At 38.4% G+C, this 21,325-nt stretch overlaps 1 long non-coding RNA gene across 1 annotated transcript in view; it reads right to left on the reverse strand.

Annotated features, from left to right (window-relative positions):
• Positions 1-503: 503 nt before the first annotated feature.
• LOC140513907 (uncharacterized) overlaps positions 504-21,325 on the reverse strand; it is a 49,280-nt gene continuing 28,458 nt past the window's right edge. The window contains exon 2 of the long non-coding RNA XR_011970413.1: positions 504-3,219. This is a non-coding gene — a long non-coding RNA (uncharacterized lncRNA). The remainder of the gene's footprint in view (positions 3,220-21,325) is intronic.

Here is a 21,325-nt window from a genome sequence, read left to right on the forward strand (position 1 = left end):
TGAGCTCAAGTTGGAAATGGTGAACCACTCCAGTAACTTTATTAGGATTCCATCCATTGTACGCTAAGCTGGTGCTTCTACTATTGCCATATATGTCTGCATAGTGAAAATAGTAAGTGTTTGTTAGTTAAGATGGTTTCTGAGTTTTTCTGGCTTTCTTACTTATGTCAACTACTTTATGTTAGTTAAAATTTGATTTTTAAGAAGAGTCAAGGAAAGAAATGTATTAACAATTCCAATACAATGAATAAATACTATGACATGTAAGAAACTAAAGCCAAAATGCAAGGAAAATATATGGTTATCAGCTATAGCTCCCCAAGAATGAAGCTACAATTATTACCATATGAATAATAAAAGAAGGAAACGATAAAGAAATAAAAGATGATATTAAGTCAGTACAAAAGAAATAGCATGGTATTAAATAATGAAAGATAAAAAGTATGAAAAAATTCAATTGTTTCAAAATATTCAAGAAGAATATAAATAAAATAAAGAATTCATTGAGGAACAAAATTGTTTTATTGGAGGCCAGAATAGTTAGGAAAAACGTAGGAAACAGAAACAAGCTCAAAAACCTATCCTACTGGAAAACTTCTCAGACATTTTGAAGATAAAGGTGACAGACAACAAAGCTCAGGAAAAAAAATGAAAGTATTATCAGGTTCCCAGACAAAATACAAGAAAGAATCTTACTACTATATTTAATTGTTATGCAAGAAAATTCCCTAGAAAATTTTTTTGGGTATTCCTCTTAAAATTTATATGTAAAAATAAAAAAGAACGCATCACTGCGTCTGTATGGACATCTTCTCCCAGATGAGGAGATCTCCTCAGACTGTCTTTTTTTTTAATTTTTTAATTTTTTTTATGTAAGCCACAAAGGAGTTCAAAAAGAACATAGTCCAGGTATTCATATTCCAAAATCTCTCTCTCCTGCTCCTTCCTCCCCCAGCCTTTCTGTTCAAATGATTACTCAACAGATATTGCCCCTTTCTTAAGCCTCCTCTGTGTGGTCACAAATCAATGTGTAGTAACTTCCATTCTCATTCAAGAAGGAAAAGAAACGGGGTGGAAAACCAAGGAAGAATTAAGAGCAGAGTTGAAATGATTATGATGTTAAGGCAAAGACATCAATAAAATGTGTTTTGTTTTTTGTCTAAGGCTATTGATGTTTAAGAAACTAACACTTAGGCATCTCTCTGGAGGTAATAAAATAAACATTTGACCCCAACTTAAAAGATCCCCTGTTTTCCCTATGATTTGGATGCAAACTCTTTGAAGGCAGGAAAGGTTTCTTTTTCATCTTGATATCTTTAGCACCTGGCACAATACATAGTACATAACTGGCATGTTAAATTGTAATGAATTTGCTACCTTTTCATGCTTCTCTTGATTCTTGTGTTTGAAAGTCAAATTTTCTTTTCAGCTCTGGTCTTTTCATCAAAAATGCTTGAAAGTCCTCTATTTCATTAAAGGACCATTTTTTCCCCTGAAGTATTATACTCAGTTTTGCTGGGTAGGCAGTTCTTTGTTTTAATTCTAGTTCCTTTGATTTCTGAAATATCGTATTCCAAGCCCTTTGATCCCTTAATGTAGAAGCTGTTAGATCTTGTGTTATCCTGATTGTATTTCCACAATACTCTAATTGTTTCTTTCTGACTACTTGCAATATTTTCTCCTTGACCTGGAAATTCTGGAATCAAGCTACAACACTTCTGGGAGTTTTTCTTTTCAGATCTCTTTCAGGGGTGATTGGTAGATTCTTTCAATATTTATTTTACCCTCTGATTCTAGAATGTCAGGGCAGTTTTCCTTGACAATTTCTTGAACTATGATGTCAAGGCTCATTTTTCATCATGACTTTCAGGTAGCCCCATAATTTTTAAGTTGTCTCTCCTAGATCTATTTTCCAAGTCAATTGTTTTTCCAATGAGATATTTCACATTATCTTCAATTTTTTCATTCTTTTGGTTTTGTTTTGTAATTTCTTGGTTTCTCATAAAGTCACTAGCTTCTATCTGCTCCATTCTGATTTTTAAAGAACTATTTTCTTCAGTGAGCTTTTGAACCACCTTTTCCATTTGGATAATTATGCTTTTTAAAACATTTTTCTCCTCATTGACTTTCTGGACCTCTTTGCCATTTGGGTTAGTCTATTTTTAAAGGTGTTATTTTCTTTGGCATTTTTTTAGATCCCCTTTGGTAAGCTTTTGACTTGCTTTTCATTATTTTCTTGCATTCCTCTCATTTCTCTTCCCAATTTTTCCTCCACCTCTCTTACTTGATTCCCAAAATCCTTTTTGAGATCTTCCCTGGCCTGAGACTATTGCACATGTATTTTGGAGCTTTTGGATGAAGAAGTTTTGACTTTGATGTCTTCCCCTGCTGTTATGTTTTGTTCTTCCTCATCCAAAAGGATGGAGAAAAATACCTGTTCACCAAGAAAGTAACCTTCGATAGTCTTATTTTTTTCCCCCTTTTGGGGGCATTTTCCCAGCCAGTTACTTGACTTTTGAGTCCTTTGTCAAGAGAAGGGGATACTCTAGGGATCTGTAAGTTCTCAGTTCCTCCAAGGTGGCACAATCAAGGGAGAGGAGTTTATTCCTCTCCTGGCCAGCACTCTGGTCTGGGAGCACCCACTAGTACTCCTTTCTGCCCATGATTTGTGAGTAGGGTTCCCTCTCCACAACTGTCTCCAGCTCCACCAAGCCAGTGGTCCTCCTCACCCCAGGACCACCACTCAGGGCTGAGATCCAGATCAGTGGCTTGATTCCCTCAGGGGCTTTAGGCTGAGGTCTCCTAAAATGGATACTGCTTCCTCAGCAACTGTTGCCACCCTGGGTCTGTGGCTAAGGGAGGACCCTGCTCCCTTCCCATCCAGGTGAAAGAGCTTTCTCACTGACCTTTGAAGCTGTCTCTGGCATTTGTGGGGATCTGGGAATGACAGCTGCTGCCCAGAATTCCGCCTGCTCTAGTCCTGTCCCTGCTGCACCACATGGCCAAAGCTGGGCTGCGCTCCACTCTGAGCCCAGTGTGACAGACCTTTTCTGTTCGCGTTCCAGGTTGTCTTGGGCTGGAAATCTCTTTCACTCTGTCATTTTGTAGCTTCTGTTGTGCTAGAATTTGTTTAGTCAGTTTTTACAGATATTTTATGTGCTTTGAGGGTAGATCTAAGAGCAGGTCTGTCCTTCTACTCCACCATCTTGGCTCCACCCCCTAGAAAATTTTAAAATGAGAAAAATTAAGGATTAATAGAATTTAAAGGACACTCACACCAATTAAATTTGCCTAGCTATATTATCATCAAAATTATGACAGAGATTATCCTAGAAATAGCCAAGAAGAAAAACCCCACTTACCAAAAAACCACCCATTCAAACTGCAAATGAATTTTTGCTCTAGACAAAGAATGGCAGAAATAATTAAAATTGCATATACTATAAGTGACAGAAAATTGAACTTCATCTTCAAATTAAACACCTGGAGAAGGTGAACATACCTTTCCAAGATGGTCATTTAAAAAGCAACAAGAACTTTTAGCATCTATAGGAGCAGAGTGGGATATATGCAAACCTTAAGGGAGCTTTTAAAAATATTTTATTTTTTTCCCCCAATTATATGTAAAAAAAACAATTTTTAACATTCAGTTTTTTTAAAATTTGAGTTCTAAATTTTCTCCCTCTCTCTTTTTCCTCCCCTCCCCACATTGAAATAGCTAGCAGTTTATATGGGTTATACATATGCAATCATGCAAAACACATTTCCATGTTGTTAGTCCTTCATTGCCAAAGAAGACCAGGCCATCAGAGAAATAATGACATGACTTGCACTTGACTTTGTTTTGAGTGAGGGAAGGCTGTGCAGGTCACCAGCTTCACTTCTTCTCCAGAGTCATCTGAATCCAGTGACTAGATATTCATTCATCAGGATGACTGGAGATGACCCAGGATGAAGCAATTGGGGTTAAGCGACTTGCCTAAGGTCATAGCTAGTGAGTGTCAAGTGTCTGAGGTGAGATTTGAACTCAGGTCCTCCCAACTCCTGCACTGGTGCTCTATCCACTGCACCACCTAGCTGCCCCAACATTTCCATGTTGGTCATGTTGTGAAAGAAAACAGACAAAAAAAATTCAAGAAAAATAAAGGAAGAGTATGCTTCAGTCTGCTTTCAGACTCCATCAGTTCTTCCTCTGGAGATGGAGAGAAGTTTTCATTATAAATCAAAAGGAGCTTTTAAAATAAAAAAATAGGAAAGAATGAGAAGCAATTGTATTAAAAGCTGTCATATCGTTGGCATGCTCCTATCTACTGCAATTTTCTGCTAAGTATCATTTCTGCTAGGTGAATCATCTTTCCTGGCCATTATGTCTGTCTTCCACTGGATGTTGTCTTGCCTCCCCAATCTCCTTTTCTCCAGGTTACACATCTCCACTTCCTCCAACTAATTTTAATATTATGTTTCAAGTACAGTGACCTTCCTGTGTATTTTCCAGCTTCTAAATATCCTTATTAAAATGTGTTCAAAATTGGAAAAAAAAAATACACTAATGAAGCATTCAGAAAGATTCTTGCTTCTTTTGTTATGGATGCTACTCCAAATAATATAACCTGATTTCACATTTCCCTTTGTTGGTAGCCACATCAGATGGTACAGTTGTAGACTTGGGTTTTTTTGGGTTTTTTTGTTTGTTCAAATTTCCTATCCCTCCTTACTGACAATTTCTCTAAAACAATTAAAGATAATCAAATACAAGAAAGGATAGGGAAACAACCGAGTTGAGATTTAAAACCAAGTCCTCCATAATCTTCACTCAGTGGTTCATCCTCTGTTTTCAAAGAGGATCAATGATATCATAGGATAATATCTTGATTTGCATGTGAATTGGATTTAAGTGAATTCATACATATTTAAGTGAATCACACACATGCAGGGAAGAAGGTAGGGACTATCAGGCAAATGTGGCAACTATAATTCATAACAGTTATAATTCTCTACTGTTCTTTATATATGCCTCCCTTTAGAACTGCATTTCAGAAACTGAAAGAATGCTGCCTCTCTTCAGTTGATTTTCTACTGAGTTCAACATAATCATAGACAGCCCCTAAATGGGGGAAGGGAGCAACTTGACCAAAATGAGTCTAATATTTAAAGTTTTATCACAGGTAACTCCCTTATTGTAGTAGCTTTTCCCTGGCTTCTCAGGAGTATAAGAAAATATCAGAGGAAAATGCTGGTTACATCTTTTTTTTTAAATGGGACTTCTATGTATTTTAGCTTCTATGTATTTGTTGCCAGTGCTTCTATTTTAAGCATTTTAATTAAACATTATTGTTATATGTTCTAATTCTATGTGGATTTTATCATAGTATAGCTCTTTAAAATAATTAAATGGGTTAGCCACCTACATTGTACTGAGATATCATATATAGTTATTTATGTGGGTGAAACATTCTTGCCCTGTAGGAGTTTGTTAACAGAAAATGAGATTATTAAGACATATACTAACACAGAATTCCCCTTTACAGATTTCACAAGATAGCCTATCAATGACAAGATAAAAACAGACCAGGCATGCTGGCTTTTTAACTGTTCTGAACTCTCTTGGTAACAGAGGCAAAACATTTATTGAACATCTGTGTCTTTAATGCCAACAAATATCTTCTATCTTCATTTATCTTTTCCAGTCATTTAATGTCATTTCTTTCAATTCCCTTCTACCCCACCTCAAATGTCTTTGCTTCTTCATTCATTTCTTCTTCTTTGGATTCTCCTCCTAGCATTTATTCCCTTTACTTCATTTATTCTCTCTTTTTCTGCCTCTGCCTGCTCCTCTCTCCCTCTCTGTTTGTCTTTCTCTTCATGTACCTCTATCTGTCTCTATCTGTCTTCCCCACTCTCCCCTTTGTCATTCTCCCCTTTCCTTTACTCTTTCCTCTTAGTTCAGATACCAGCCAACTCATAAAGTCATCTCTAAGCACCTCCATCTGGAAGTCATATGATTCTCTAAACTCTTTGCTTTGTCCTTCTTGCACACTTATCACACTCGATGAGGCAATTAGGGGGCATAGTCCTGAGATTGAAGTCAGGAAGACCTGAATTCAAATCCTATCTCACACACTTCTTAATTGTGTGAACCTGGCTCAGTTTCCTCAACTGTAAAGTGGGCATCATAATTGCTCCAACCTCTTGGGGTTGTTGTGAGGATATATATTGCCGATGAAAATAGGTGTTATTTATTATTAAGGTTTTAGTTATATCATGTCAGGGACTTTGATTATGTCTCTTTGATAGGCTAACCAGGGCAAAAGTACTTCTTATTAGTCTATTGGCAATAGGATGACTATTGTAGATCTGAGCCTTATCCTTGGACTTGGCCCTTAGGAGGGACCAGACAAGTCTGGGGAGAGGACTCACAGGGATCAGAGCTGAGTCAAAGGTAGATAAGCATGATTAAGTGCCTATTATGTGCCAGGCATTGTGCCAAGAGCTGGAGAAGCAAAGAAAAGCAAAAGATAATTCTGACTCTCAAGGAACTCACAGTATTAAGGAGACATCAAGCAAACATATACAAACAACTTATGGACAGGTTAAATAGGAAGTAAAGAACGGAGGGAAGGCACCTGAATTAAGAGGGATTGGGAGAGGCTTCCTGTAGAAGAACTGAGAGAATGAAGAGATGATCATGAGCAGAGAACAGAACCAGGAGGCTCCCCAGGTGGTGCAGTGTAGAGAAACAAATTCCTCGTTCTTGGGGACTCCCTACATATGGCTTCTTTCTCAGCTCTAGACTCCATGAATGCTCAGTTCTAGACTCTGTGCCTGCTCAGTTCTAGACTCCATGCCATTGCAGTTCTAGAATCTGTGCACACTCAACTCTAGACTCTGTGCATGTTCAGGTCTAGACTCTGCACATGCTCAGTTCTAAATTCTATGAACACTGTTCTGGACTCTGTGCAAGGTCAGTTCTATACTCTGTGCATGGTCTGTTCTAGACCCTATGCAGCTCAGTTCTAGACTCTATGAAAACTCAGCTCTATTATTTCTTAGTTCTCTGATCCTTGAAGAAGTCCTATTGTATTCAAGGGCTTGAGGTAATGAATACATCATCCACAAATACCAGCATCTGGAGGACTTCACCACTTCTAGGGAAACCTAAAAGAATTCTTTCTATAAACTCTCCCTTAGAGACTTACAATACTAGACTGGGTGGAACCCTAGTAAGGGAATATGGAAACTCTGTACATCTGCTGACAGCTTTGTTCCTCCTTGCTCCTTTTCCAGTCCCTCCTCCCCCATCTTCTACTAAAGACCTACTACCATCCTGCTACTGTCTCCCATTTCCAGTAAGAGTCATCTTTCCTTCTTGCTATGGTTACCATCTTCTTTGTTTTGTTGCTCTCCAGTGTTGGGCTCTTCTTTATAAGAGATAGTGACAGCCTGAGAATCCCTGGGCTATGAAGAAATTACGGAGGGAATTCTAGCAGGTGGTGATAGTAGACTCCTGGGGTAGAGTGTTTAATGGCTCCTATGTCACAATGCAGACTAAACTTTCTATCCACCCATATCTCCTACCTCTACACTGAGTGGCTATAGAAAGGTCTTTCTTGTGGCTCACAGACTGGGCCTCTTTCTTCCACTGTAAAATTGCTTACAGTGAAGAAGAAACCTCTCCGTTCTTCAGCACCTGAGAAGAGTGCTTTCATTTACATCTATATTCCCAGGAGGGCTCAAGAGACACTACCTCCATTCCCTTCTAGGGCAGCTGAGCCAAGTCAAGACCTTGAAGCCAGAAAGACCTGAGTTGAAGTCCCACATCTTGGCAGACACAAGTTTTATGTGTGACCCCTACACTCTGACAGAAACAGATCCCTGCAAGGCAGTTTATTGATTTAGAAAACGACAAATTAACATTGCCTAAATAAAACATGTTTTATTTACTTTGCTAAACATTTCTCAATTATATTTTCATTTGGTTGGGGCAGAACTTTGGGCTTGAGGGCTGAGTTTGACACTTTTCTACTCTCAATATTTTTCTAAGACTATAAATTCCAGAAAAGGTGCCAACTTGCACTGGTAAAGGGAGGTTTCCCATACAGGAGTTTCATATACCAGTGAAACCATGGGTCAGGTCCCTGATACCTATCCTTTATGTGGCAATGTTCAGAAGCTTCAGCGTGGGGATAAAATGAGATGCTTGTAAAGCACTTTGTAGTGTGTCTGGCATATAGAAGGTACTTAATTATTTTTCCTCTTTTTATATAGTGCCTAACAGGCTTAAAAGATGAGTTCTTTGTTCTGAGATTTTGTTTCTCTTTTGTGGATGTGATGCTACTTTTTCATATATATATTCAATAATATGAGAACCTTTGAAAGCTGTAAAGTACTATACACACCTAAGATTTTAGCTACATTATAGGTGTTCAAAAATATTTGCTAAATACATATCGCTTGCTGGTGAGAATAGCACATTATGAATTCACTTAGAATTGGAATTAAATTAGAATAACACATTATATTATTATTAAGGCTTTAGTTATACTATGTTGGGGACTTTGATTATGAATAGAAGAGAAAACATCCTAACAATTAGAGATGTCCAAAAGTAGAATAAGATGCCTTATTGATTAAAAGTTTTCCATCACTGGAAGCTGGATGAATACCTGTTAAGAATGTTGTAGCAAAGATGCCTTGAGGTCCATTTCAGTTTGAAACACCCAAGATAAAGCCTTTCCCTGGACATAAGGCAATGATTTACTTTCAGATTCAAATAACTCAACTATAGTTGTACTTTGAACTAGTTTTCCATGGAATATGGGAGTATTGTGCATGTGTACTGGGAAGGACAGAAGAGTAGGACACGTTGGCAGGCCTAGGACAATTTTCTAAGAGTGCTATAAATTTCCAGGTGATGTAAGTGGAAGATAGCATGGTGCTCTTTTTCAGTCACTCTTTGTGAACCTTTTTGGGATTTTCTTGGCACAGATACTGCAGCAGTTTGCCATTTTCTTTTCCAACTCAGTTTACAGATGAGGGAACTGACGTTAAGTGACTTGCCCAGAGTCACACAGCTAGTAAGTTTCTGAGACCCAATTTGAACTCAGGAAGATGAGTCTTCCTGATTCCAGACCTGGCACTTTATGCTCTATGCCATCTACCTGCCTCAGTAGCACAGTACAATAGAAAAAGAACTGGCCTTGGAGTAAGAGGACCTGAATTTAAACCCCACTTTTAATAAGAATTACCTGGATGAATTTAAGCAAGTTACTTAATCTTTGTGGGCCTCTCATAAATGGCAAATTGAGGGGGCTGGAATAGATCAATGATGTCAAGCCTAAATAGAAATGGAGACCAAAAGGGTCCCTGTGAGTCACAAGTTGACTTAGTTTTAAAATGTAATATTATCTATGTCTTGTTGTACTTTTATTGATTTTGTTAAATATTTCCCAATTTATTTTAATCTAGTTCAGCTGTACCTGAGAGTGTTGTGAGTTGCTTTGGCACTATATGTGATAGCTTTGGATTAAATTACCTCTGAAGCCCCTTCCCACTCAAGAGCTATGATCCCATGACCTTATATTGTCCTGAGCACATGGTGCAGCACCCAGTATCTCAGTAAAATGCCCACGAGTTCCTCTAGGACCCTAGTGAGCATGTGCCCTTGAAATACACATATACATATTATCAAATGGAGGTCGTACAGGACCAAGATCATAATAAAACCTGAAGTATCTGAAGTCTGACACAGGATGTCAATTTTGACTACACCTGGTATATACTGGGGAGTGAGGGCAGGGAATGTGGCAAGGTCTGTTTATTTTTCATATTAGCAAGGTTTGAACTGAGTTAGATGGTTAGAACAGATAATATTTTTATTAACCTCTTGGAGAAGACTGAGACATGACAAAAAGAACTGAATCATAGACCATCTACAAACCCATAATTACCTGTATGCTATAATACAGACAGAAAACACGCACACATACAAACAGCCCACTGCATCTCCTTTTTTGTCAACTCCTGTGTTGCTAATTACTACCTGTGTGATCTCAAGTAAATCACCTCCCCTTTGAAGTCCATTTTCCCTAGGGAAAATGAGATGGTTGGACAAGATCCTTGGCCCTGGACCCTGACTCTTGTTAAAGTGGGCGCTGGGCTTTCTGCCATCTCTCTGAGTAAGATTTTGCAATGACTCTGGGTATCTTGTATACTGTAACTTAGACTTTGCCCTCCCCCCACCTCATATGGAGTAAAAATGCACATGACCTAAAGGTAATTGAAGTCCTCTCTACTGGAAGAGAATTCCTATGAGAGGATCATAGATAAGTAATTGGAAGAGACATCAGAGACCAATCCTTTAATTTTTCAGATGAGAATACTAAAAACCCAGGAGATTAAGGTTATCTTGTGTTTATTTTGTATGTGTTCATGTAATAATGATTTTATTATGCAAGGTATAATCACAAATTATTAATAGTACTTTAATCATCACAAAGTCTTTGATCCCATCCTTATGGATTATTCATGTCCTACATATATATGTGTTTATATATGTATGATGTATGTATGTATGTATGTACATGTATAGTAAGAATTTTACAGTATTTGATAGTCACATGGGAATTTGTTTTCTATTATAAGTATTCTACCAAAATAACATTAGTCACAACTGATGTAAAGCACGAGATCTGCCAGAGAGAGAATTTCAGCCTTTACGGTTCTGCCTAATCTTAAACCTATTGTCATCTTTCCTAAATAGAAATTAGTGTGACTTCTAAGGTAAAGAAGGAACTAAGCGGATGGCATGATTATATGCTTCATGGAAAAGTCCTATTAAGTTGCTTTGTCTCTGGGAATTTTTATCCAAAGGTGTCAAATTGTCATTCAGACTCAATAAGTGTACAGTTCTAAAATGTTTAATGCATTCTGAGGAAAGATGGAGAGAGGAGGTTTCTAGCTTGAATACAGAGGTCAGATTGAATGAAAGGGTGAAGCGTTGGTCTCCTCTAGGCAAGATCTGTATATATCAAGAGAATCCCTCTTAACAGCTACTTTTGGAACTGTAGAATGACCTATAGAAGATTAGGAATCAAGCCTAAAAAATCAACCAAAGGAAAAAACCTTCATGCGATATAAACAAAACACAGGATTCACCACCTCAAGGTGTTATGGAAAGATTAATACTTCTTCCTCAAAAGAGAAGAGAATTAATAAAAGTTCTCAGAGCACATAGCAAACAGGTTAAAAACTTAGAGAAATACTTTTAGAATAAGCAGACATCACTTCACCAAATAAAAACAAGGCTGGAAATGGATATATACCTGGATTTGTCAAATGTAAGTGAAATGGTTTACTTTCAGATGGAACCTATGAAATGGTGAAGAAAAGCCTATCTCTCAAATTCCCCAATTGCCAAGACCTCCAGGGCTTCCCTATTTAAAGGTTCTAGGGGAGACATACCAATTTTCAATCCAAATAATGGCAATGCCTCTCTTGGTTTAGAGAAACTACTTTAGAAAGAGATAACAATGTCCATCTTTGGTGACCACCTTTTCACCCAAGAATATATTAGCACTTTGTTAACTGGTAAACAGTTCACTGTGATTACATCCTGTGACTACAAGTGGAATGGAGTGGAGAGAAACCAAATCCCACCTTTTCTTAAGCAACATTTGCATACATTCAACCAAATATATGTTGATGAAGAGCCATCAAGCAAATGGATTAGTTATGTGAATTTTCTTATAGAAATTCAGTTTCTAAAAACTAAAAATGTCCATAGACTTTGCAAACTATATTAATTACTCCTAAAGTTGCAAGTGAGCATGTAGAAAAGTCGGCGTTTGGTGCAAATCTGAGTTTATGATGGCATTGCAGGAGCAGGTCACCTAAAAATCCCAGATGTAATGACTAGTGAGGATTCTACAAGGAAATGGTGAAAATGCGGCATTGCATTACCATAGGCAGCAAAAATCTAGCATGTGGGGAATATCTAACAAGACATGGCTTGGTGGTTAAAATTATACATCAGAAACTCATTATCTTTCATAAGCTAATATGACAAATCTTCATGCTAAAAATGCAGACCTCAAGCTATCCTTGATAACTCTAGAAATAGACTGTACTGGGACAAGACCATTATCACAAACAGAATTGCTGCCAACAATCACCCAGACATAATGTGAATCTATAAAAATTTATGAACACCATTTTTAACAGCTGTCAGCAAACCAAAAACTCATCAGAAGAATGACTTTCTATAATAATAAGAATAATAATGCCATTTATATAGAGCCTTAATGTTTACAAAATATTTTGCATACATTATTTCATTCATTCCTCCCAACAACATGAGTTGGTATTAATATTATTTCCAACTTAAGTTTATGTGTACATGCTGTCTTTGTACCTCTGGTACCTAGCACAGTACCTGCAATATGCTTGCTAATTAGAAATGTCACTCATCTTCCCAATAGTCGGTCAAACAGTAGTTAATTAATCGCTTAACTAGGACTGTCAGTCATTTTTCCCTCTTCACCCATGTGGGACACCCAAGACAAGGAAGAGAATTCCCAATATGGTTCCTTGTCTTTGCTGTTATCATTTAGTTGTGTCTTATGCTGGGTAATTCCATTTGGGATTTTCTCAGTGGAGATACTAGAATGGTTTATAATTTCCTTTTCCAGCTCATTTTACAGATAAGGAAACTGAGGCAAATAGAGTTAAGTGACTTGTCCAGGGTCACACAGCTAGTAAGTCCATGAGGTCAGATTCAAAATCAGAAAGAAGAGTCTTCCTACCTCTTGGCCTGGCTCTCTTTCTGCCATACCTCCTAGATTACTTTGCACACCTCCTAATGATTTCCGTTGTCCCTCTTGGTTTTCCTGCTCTTTTCTTATTTTGAAACACAGAAAAACAATTCAGATGTAAAAGGTGGAGGGGGTAGGAAGATCCTTCCTGAAATATGGTAATAGAAGTCTTTGAGATCCCTCAAGTCCAGTTTTTCAGTCAGGTAACAGTGTTTCTCAATGTCACTATCAGTGAGAGAGAACACATATAGTCTCATTCTTCATGTTTCAGTCTCCAGGGTCTAGCACAATGCCTGACACATAGTAGGTACTTGATAAATGCTTGCTAATTCATTGATTGATTGATCTACTCTCTCTTTAATACCTTCCCCCTTTTCACCACTTTTCTGTTGACTAGTTGCAGATATCTGAATATTTGAGCCAACTTTAGCACAAGTTAGTAAACAACGAAGTAGGACTTTTTCATCTGAGTTGTTTACATGAACTGGATTGGTAGGCTAAGTACCTGATCCCCTTGATCTGCAGGATCATTTCAAAAGAAGATTCTTTCAATCTTCCAAGTGGGGATTGCCCTCTTGCCCCTGTCCAGTCTATCTCAACTTCAGAGTCTGTAACCAGATTCTTATGGTAGAATCTTAATTCTTAGCTAAAGTCTGGTTCACCCTCTTTAGGAAGTGGCATTAGAAAGGAATTGTGGATGCAGTGGAAAAAAGATGAATTCAGAATGCTGAATTCTCATTCTCAGGCAGTTAATAAGCAATTATTAAGCACCTACTATGTGGCAAACATTATATCGGGGTCCAAGGATACAAAGAAAGGCAAAGACACAGTCTCTGCCCTAAAGGAGATCACATTCTAATGGAGGACATAGCATGCACACATATGTATACATATAAGATACAGGCAGTGTAAATGGATGATAATCCTAGAGGGAAAGATACTAGCATTAAGGGAGAGAAGATGGCACAGGGGATACAGCAAAGGGCCTGGAGTCAGGAAGATTCATCTTTCTGAATTCAAATCTGGCCTCAGACACTTACTAGCTGTGTGACCCTGGGTTAATCATTTCACCCTGCTTGCCTCAGTTTCCTCATCTGTTTAAAAAAGAGAGAGAATTGAGCCAGAGAAGGAACTGGCAAATCACTTTGCTAAGAAAGTGATTTCTTGGATCCCTTTACATCTGAATTATTTTTCTTTGCTTCAAAATAAGAAGAGAGCAGAAAATCCAAGAGTGACAACAGAAATAGGAGGTGTGCAAAGTCAGCTGGGGATATGGCAGATAGAGCACCAGGCCAAGAGGTAGGAAGACTCTTCTTCGTAAGTATCTTTGCTAAGAAAACCCCAAATGGGTCACCAAGTGTTGGACACCACTGAAACAACAGAACAGCAAACAAAACGTTAAGGCAGGGAGAAAAATAACAAACATTAGGAAAGGGTTCTTGTACAAGGTGAGATTTGAGCTAAGTCTTCAAAGAAGTCAAGAGGAAGACATGAGGAAGGAGAGTATTCCAGGCATAAGGGACAGCCAATGAGAAAGAAGAGTCAGAAGATGGAGGCAAGTGTCCCCAGATCACAGAATCCATGGAGAAGAGTAGTCTGTTTCCTAGAATGGTAGAAGGGGGTCTGGTTCTATAGTGTTTGTATGTTTATCACCCCAGGATTGCTTGGGGTAGAGATCAGATGTTGTCCAATTAGCATTCTGTTTGAGTTTGATCTATCACTCACTGGTACGCGTAATCTGCCTTTAGCAAGCATTCGGCTGTACTTCCATGCAACCTTGGACATTTGACTATGTCCAGTTGGCTGGACACTGGGTTTATCTCCTGCCTTTCCAAAAAAGCTTTGACACCAAAGGTGAGAAAGGGTGAAATTTGTTTAATACGTTGCTTCATAGGTGATGCTTGTAATGAGATCAGATCCATCTGCCAGAGCCAATGTGACATCACGGGGTGGGGATGAGGTCAGGCTACTGATAAACCCTCAGAGACATTTCTTGACCTGGGGCCTACTCCCCTTCATCTATTTCCTTCCACCACTGAATCCAGGTCTTCTTATGTACTCCATTCTTATATTGCTGCTATCACCCCTCACATCATTCATTTATTCAGCTAGCATTGATTAAACCCCCTCCTGGGTGCAAAGTCCTGTTCTTGGGGCTAAGGAACATATAGAGCTAAATAAGACTCCAACCTTGCTCTCAAGGAGCTTATGAACTATTCTTCTATCCTGGATTTCTGTCATCTGAATTTCCTATAAAGCAAGATGTAGGCTTTTAATTCCCACCACCTGGAAAAAGTCCATAACCCATCTTTAGGTTCTCCCTGGATTTTTGTTGCAAATAACTGCATAAAAAGATGCAGTTTGGCTCTGCTGGACTGAAAGCTAGAAAGACTTGAGTTCAAGTCTCTCCTCTGACACAAAGTGGTTGTATGATCCTGGGCAAGTCATTTAACTTCTCAGTACTCTAGGCAAAAGTGGATAGAGCACCAGGCCTGAAGTCTGAAAGACCTGATTTCAAATCCAGCTTCAGATGCTTACCAGCTGTGTGATCCTGAGACAGTCGCTAAACCTCTGTTTGCCTTAGTCTACTGAAAAAGGAAATGGCAAACCACTCCAGTATGCTTGTCAAGAAGCCCTAGACCGGGTCACAAAGAGTTGGACATGACTGAACAACAACCACTGGGCAACTTTCTAAGCCTATAAACGGCAGAGAAAGTGCCAACACAATAATAATGCATAACATTTACATAGTTACTATGGGCCAGACTCTGTGCTAAGCACTTGACAACTATTGTCTCATCTCTGAGAGGTAGGTGGTATTATTATTCCTATTCTACATATGAGAAAATCGAGGCAAACAGAGTGACTCACACAGGGTCACACAGCTCACAAGTGCCTGAGGCCAGATTTGAAGTCAGGTCTTTCTGACTCCAGGTCCAATGCTTGATCCACTGTTCCATCTAGCTACCTCTTGCTTGGACAAAGAAAGTTTCTCTCTAAGAGTTTCCCACACCTAAGACATCACAGGTGCCACTCCTTGTCCCTAACTACATGAAAGTATTTTGTTGTTGAGTCATTAAATGATGTTCAACTCTTCATGATCCCATTTGGGGTTTTCTGGGCAAAGATACTAGAGTGGTTTGCTATTTCCTTCTCTGGTTCATATATATATACATATATGTATGTATATATGTATACACACATTTAATTATATAATATATATAATATCTATTATATATGTATATAATATATAATATAACTGAGATGAACAGGTTTAAGTGACTTGCCCAAGGTCACACAGCTAGTAAGTGTCTGAGGCCAGATTTGAATTTAAAAAGACAAATCTTCCTAACTCCAGGCCCACACTCTATCCACCATGCCATCTAACTGCCCACATGTAAGTATAGCACTGAGTTGAAAGAGAAAACTAGAAAGGAGAATGGCTAAGCAAATTATGGTTTCATGAATATGATGGAATATCACTGCATATTAAGAAATTATGCATGTGAAGGATGCAAGAAGGCATGGAAAGACATATGAATGAATGCAAAGTGGATGAAACAAAATCGAGGAAAAAATATGCATAATGATTATAACGAAGGGTAAGAACAACACAGAACTGATCACTGAAATGACCAAGGCTGATCCCAACAAAGAGATATGATAAGTCTCCTCCCTTCCTTTTTTGCAAAGATGGGGGGGTTACAGGTGTCAAAGTGAATATATACATTCTTAGACTTTGTTACTATGTTGGTTAATCTTGCTGAACTGCTTCCCTTCTCTCCTCTTCTTTCTTTTTTGTAAAGAAAGATGACTCCTTAGGTTGGTATGTGAGAGGAATATATTGAGAGATCAACGAATGTTAACAAAGCTATATGTGCTGGGCCCTGAGCTAAGGGTTAGGAATTTTTTAAAAGGATAATAGCAGTCTCTGCCCTCAAAGAGCTTATATTTTAGCAATGGAGATAATATGTAAATACATGATACATACAGAGGAGATGGAAGTAATTTTGGAGGGGAGGGAGCTAGCAACTGGGGAAACGGGGAAACGTCTTCTGCTAGAGAAGGTATTTGAACTGAGTCTTGAAGAAAGCCGGGGAAATGAAAGTGATATCAACATGAAATAATGAAAGACTTTTTAAAAAAAAATTAGACAAGTCAAATGAGAAAGTTGTGAAATGATGAGAAATCTTACAGCTTGACAGGAGCCAACAGCTGTGGTCTTTAATGAAAATTACTTGCTTCTCTCAATTCTCCTCATCTCGCAACTCATTCTTTGGCAGGTTCTTTTTTCTCAAGTTAGCAGCTTCAGTGTTTTCTGGGCTGGTTTACTAGGCCCCTCACCAAGGTAGACTTGGGCTGGCCAGGTTCTTAGGATTATCAGCCAGCTACAAGAATCTCTGCTTCCTAGTTTGCTTTACAAGTGTGGCTGAAGGAGACACACACACATATATATATATATATACATGCATACATGTATACATATATATAACCAATATATGTGTGTACATATACATAGAATATATATGTGTGTACACACACACACACACACACATATATAGTGTATGTGTATTCTTGAGTCTCACAATAGCCCCGTTGTACCATACATACAATTATCATCATTTTGCAGATGAGGAAGCAGGTTCACATGATTTGCCTGTGGTCACAAAGCAAGAGAGTGTCAGAGGTAAGATCTGAACCCAGATTTTTATGAGTCCAGTTCTACATGCAATGCCACATTGAACTTGAAACCAATATTGACAGCTCAATCTGCAGTTGAGGTACTAAGGGGAAAGGATCATTACTCTTATAGTCCATCATCTGTATCTCCAAATAGTACCTAACACACGGACTCTTCAATAATATTTGACCAAGTGATAATGAATGAATGAATGGATAAATGAATAAATAATGGCCTGGATCTTGGTTACTGCAGCAATGTAGATTCCAGTGACATAATACTGAATTGTTCCATTAAATACTTCTGGCTACCTCCAGAGCTGGTCTGCTTGACTTTCTTCCCATTTGAGGTGGGAGCAGGAGAGGGTAGCAGCCAAAGACAAAGGAGAATTAGGTGTACAAATTGGGTAATAGAGTTGGAAACAAATAGGAAGATACTCATTCTGACTAAACAAGACATTTTCTTTATGAACACACCTCTGTTTGCCTTGATTTTAATTCACAGCAAAAAGAATGTCCCAAAGTACTAAAGAAACAAGCCTGTGCTTTCAGATGGTGTTACTCTAGCAACAAGTACTTCTCAGTTCTCCCCTCAAAGAAAAGAATATGGGACCAAAAAGGCAAAAATAATTAGCCCTGAAAATATATTTCTAGATGCCCAGGAAACTTAAATTATAGGTAATTAACACAAGTAAGAAAAATCTGAGTAAAAACTGAGAGAATTTTTTTCCTTTTAAAATTATAAGAATATATAATAAGAGAATTATAAGAGAATATATGATAATAAGAGAAGGATTTCAGGGGTGGGGTTAATTTTTATAGGGGCTCCAACATTTTGAGCAATATTTGGCACAACCCAAATCCTAGTATAACAGTTTGCTGCAACAGAATTTGGCCTGTAGATTGAAGGGCAGGTGATCCCTTCCTGGCTTATAGATGATGGAGGGCAAAGGTATATCGCAATATTGACAAAGAGCCAGCACACATTGCAACACACACCTCCTGCCCTCCTAACAAGAGTTGCCTCACTGATCCATAAACAAACCTTGCAGCTTTGTACTAGCAAACAGTCGGTGGTTCCTAGACCTAGTCACATTAGTGCAGCCAACATTGCCTCTACAATTAAATGCCATGACGCTTATGCCAGTTTCCTACACTCATCTGCATGTGTTTCTTATAAAGTTGCCCTTCAAAGCAGAAGCACAGCTTTGCTCAAGGGTGCCGTTAATGGAACGCCAGAAGAGACAAAGTTAGAAAACTGAACTGCAGAGTTGTTGACGAATGGATCTCCTGGATTCAATGACCTCAATGGAAAAAGGGTGGATGAGACATCCTATTCTAGCATACCTTCCAGGATTGACCCAATGTTTGGGTAAGCTGAATCACCAGACAGAATAGAAATTAATATACAAGAGTCCCTGATGGAACTTCAGCCAGGATAGGATCCCAGGCTCTTCAGGAAGCTAGGTGGAGCCATAATGCACTGAGCACTAGGCTTAGAATTGGGAAGACAAACTCAAATTCAGTAAAGTGCTTAACTACTGTCTGCCTCAGTTTCCCCATCTGTAAAATAGGGATAATAATTGCACCTACTTCCACAAGATGTTGAGTTTTACTCATTTTGCAAACCTTAAAATGCTCTATTATCTAAAAAGAGATTGTCCTCAAATGTGGGCATGTTCCCCAAATAACCCACTGTCATTAGAGTTCTGTTTATTATTTTGAGCAAAACCGTCATTTCAGTAGCATCCCACTTAAAATAAGACAAGAATGTCATATTGATTCCTTCCACTTAAAAACAGTACTGTTGTGTCTCAAGGAATAGGGAGACCCAGAGACAGGGAAAGAAATGGGAATGGCTAGTGGTTGGAGCAGTCGGAACACACAACAACATTCAGTGATTAATTTTGCTATCTTACATCGGTGCTGTTTGTGGTGCCTCCAAATAATTACAATATGTAGTAACATCTAAGATCACTGATGACTCATCAATACAACAGATATAGTAATAATAAAAAAGTTTGAAATACTGTGAAAATTACCAAATATAACACAGACACAAAATGTAATCACATGCTGTTGGAAAAATGGCCATTAATAGACACTCAACACAGGTTTGCCACAAACCTTCAATTTGTAAAAATGCACACTATCTTCAAAAAACAGCAAAACTAGGTAAGCCTGTATGTGTCAAAAGTAGGTTTTGAACTTGGAATTTTATGACTCTGAGACCCATTCTCTGCAAGGATATGGTGCCTTTCCAACTCCATCAAATTAAATGGTAAAGGTCAAGACTGATGAAGTAGGCTGAATAAAAGCTTTAAGCAGCCTTTGGATTTAGGCGATCTTTTTTACCCTATTTCCCCAATACTTTGGACCTCTGCAGTTGTCTGAGAGCATTCCATTGGCTTATTCATTTTAGTAGATGTCTCAAGGACTTTCTCTTGAACAGAATTCTCAGACCTTACTCCTCTTTCCCCCTGAACCTACTGTTCTTTCTGATTTTCCTGTTTATCTAAGTGGCACCACCATTCACTTGTTTGACATTTTGTGTGCTATCTCCCTCTCCTCCAGCTCTAGCTGTCACTCATTCCTATTCATTTGCTAGCACCACTGTCATCATCTTCTTATAGGTCCTTATTTACCACTTACCTGGAAGTTTTCACCAGGTGGACTAAGGAGAGGGAAAACTGGAATGGGTCAGAAATAGAGCAGATTAAAGACCCTTAAGTGACTGCAACTTTTCTAGCCTGAGCGAGATAAAGAGATACATTTCCCAAAATAGATTATTTCATTTGATTCTAACAACAACCCACTGAGATAGGTGCTATTATTGTCCTCATTTTATAGATGAGGAAACAGATGTTGAGAGAGGGCAAGTTACTTGTCCAGGGTTATGCAGGATACGAGGTAGGACTTGAACTCAGGTTTTCCTCATTAGCACACTCTTCTCTATACCACCTAGCTGTTACTGTTCAATCATTTTAGTCATGTCCAACTCTTTGTGGCCCTGTTTGAGGTTCTCTTGGGAAAAATACTGGAATGCTTTACTATTTCCTCCTTCAGCTTATTTTACAGATGAGGAAACTGAAGCAAACAGGGTTAAGTGACTTGTCCAGGGTCATACAACTGTAATGTTAATTAGAGAGTTAAAGATCTTCCCCATCCAATGATGGGCCTGCCCATTACGAGGAAACTTGATTAGGGAGATCCATACCTTTTATTCATTTTTAATGAGGCACTGGTTCTCAAGGGTTGTGATGCCCTCTGGCTCTGAAAAGTGTATACTCTGAGGTGAGGTTTTACTTTGGGGTTTACTCATTAGAAGTGTTTGGCCAAATGAGAGAATCTGGGCAGCTACTAAGGAGCCCCCAACTTTGAAAACCCAGATGTTGGTGCTTCTCTCTCTGGAATTATGTATTTAGGTCAGACAGTTGGATCTATTAATCTATGATATATATATTGCTTACGGTCAGATAATTGGAAGCCCTGTCTGTTGATCTTTGTTTCTCTGTATTTTCTCTGAAGTTCAGGGTGCTGACTTTTTCCCCTGAACTAAGTGAATGATATATGTGTCTGATTAAAGTGATTGTTGACCTCTCAAAAGTTGCTTTCCTTTTAGAAAAGCAGATCTAAGAACTTTTACAGCAGGCCTTCCTGTGTATGCTGGGGTCCTTGCTGATACAACAATTAGGAAGTTTCTGGGATCGGATTTGAACTTAGATCTTCCTGACTCCAGGTCTAGAATGCCTGCACCACCTATCTGTCCTTTGATAAAAATTGTCAAAGTTGCATGTTTTGAAAGAAGGGATCTTATTTAATAGTTTGTAGCAGGA

The sequence above is a fragment of the Notamacropus eugenii genome, chromosome 7 (genome assembly GCF_028372415.1).
Source record: "Notamacropus eugenii isolate mMacEug1 chromosome 7, mMacEug1.pri_v2, whole genome shotgun sequence".
NCBI lineage: Eukaryota > Metazoa > Chordata > Mammalia > Diprotodontia > Macropodidae > Notamacropus > Notamacropus eugenii.